This window comes from Solanum pennellii, chromosome 11, assembly GCF_001406875.1.
Source record: "Solanum pennellii chromosome 11, SPENNV200".
In the NCBI taxonomy this organism is placed as follows: Eukaryota; Viridiplantae; Streptophyta; class Magnoliopsida; order Solanales; family Solanaceae; genus Solanum; species Solanum pennellii.
In genome coordinates, this window is record NC_028647.1 from 8,177,193 (window position 1) to 8,178,828 (window position 1,636).

Below are 1,636 nucleotides of genomic sequence, written 5' to 3' on the forward strand. Positions count from 1 at the left end.
CTCGGTTTTGGATCGTGACAAACCTCAAGGAGAAGTCACCAACTCTGAATTTCGTGAAGCTATCGGGATGTTAATCCAAGTTCAACCAAGTCGAGCAACAAAGAGGAGCTCGACAAGAAGGGGCTGACACTTCGAGGATTCGGGAATTGTGGAGGTTGAATCCCCCAGGCTTCACTGGTTCAAGCACTACTGAGGATCTAGAAAACTTTGTGGAAGAGCTAAAGAAGGTGTTTGAGTTGATGCGTGTTGCTGACACTAAGAGAGTTGAACTAGCTGCTTTTCAACTCAAGGGCATTTTTATTCTTTCTGCATTGATATGAGATGGAAATAGAAATATAAAGATTTTAGTAATGAAGGCAAAAACAAAGGAAACCAAGGGTCATATTCTGCCTCACCCTGAATGTTATAGCGATTAACACACCACTAAAGTGAAAAATTCACGCTATGGCAGAAGCACTATAGCGTGTCAGTTATGCTATGACACCGATGGGGACGATCCAGAAATTTTGAAATTATGCAATGTTTCCCTATTCTCATATACATACCAACTCTTGAAACATAACTATACTTATTAAGATAATCCTAAGATCATCTCATAAATAAGTATCACAAATATGCAATCATAAAATCAAACATATAAACCCCAGTATCATACCCACAACACATATTTAATCACTTACCACCACATTATAAAAAACTAGTCCTGAATTATACCAGAATATATTACTTGTCCACAATCTCATCAAATTCCAAGCAAGTATATTTCACACTTTTTCAGTGATTTAGGCGATACGATCCACACAGTATCAATTATCAAGATTTCTGTAACACTTTCAAAGTTCATAGCTCAGTTGTACATAGAAGAATTCCAAAAAATATTGGTGCGCTGATTCCAAAATTCATATACGGACCATAAAAGACTATACGGGTTGCAAGAATTGGTCGTGGTTTGAGTCCTCAGAGTTGAGAAATGTTAAGCCTCTGATGGGATTCTACAGACCAACATAACGGATCCATTAAAAGAGGTACATTCTGTAGATGAGTCTCGTGAGTGACTTCAAGACATAGTGAAAAATTTGATAATTTAAATACCACAGGTGTCTTGTATAATTCATACGATAAATGACAATGCGTATAAATATGATCGTGGTTGATGTATGGAAGAAATTTCTGGACATGACATGTACGAGAGGTGTCGACGGGTCGTGGTTGGTTAGACGGACCGTAAGAAGTCGCTCATGGTTAATGATCAGAAAAGTTGATGTTTCAGTGATCTTTCTACTGTTGATCGGTACCGTCCGTAAAAGCTTATCCGAACCGTACACGGTGCCCGTAGAAGTGATTCAGCAGATTTTAAGTGGGGTTAGTTTAGTCTTATTCAACCCTTCTAAGTTTAACCCTCATCGTTTTTATACCTAAATAAGGTTTCTATCATTTTAGTTTGACCCTAATGCTCTCATAAACACTCTCAAAACTTAGAGTAAGGATAAGAGGAGAAAGTTAGGTTTTAGTCACCGTCTTCAAAGTTTCTCTGAGAATATTGTTCTTTTAGGTATGTAAAGTTATTTATGGTGATGGACTAAGTTGGTCGTTACTCTCTACATCTAAATTCATTTAGTATATATATATATATATA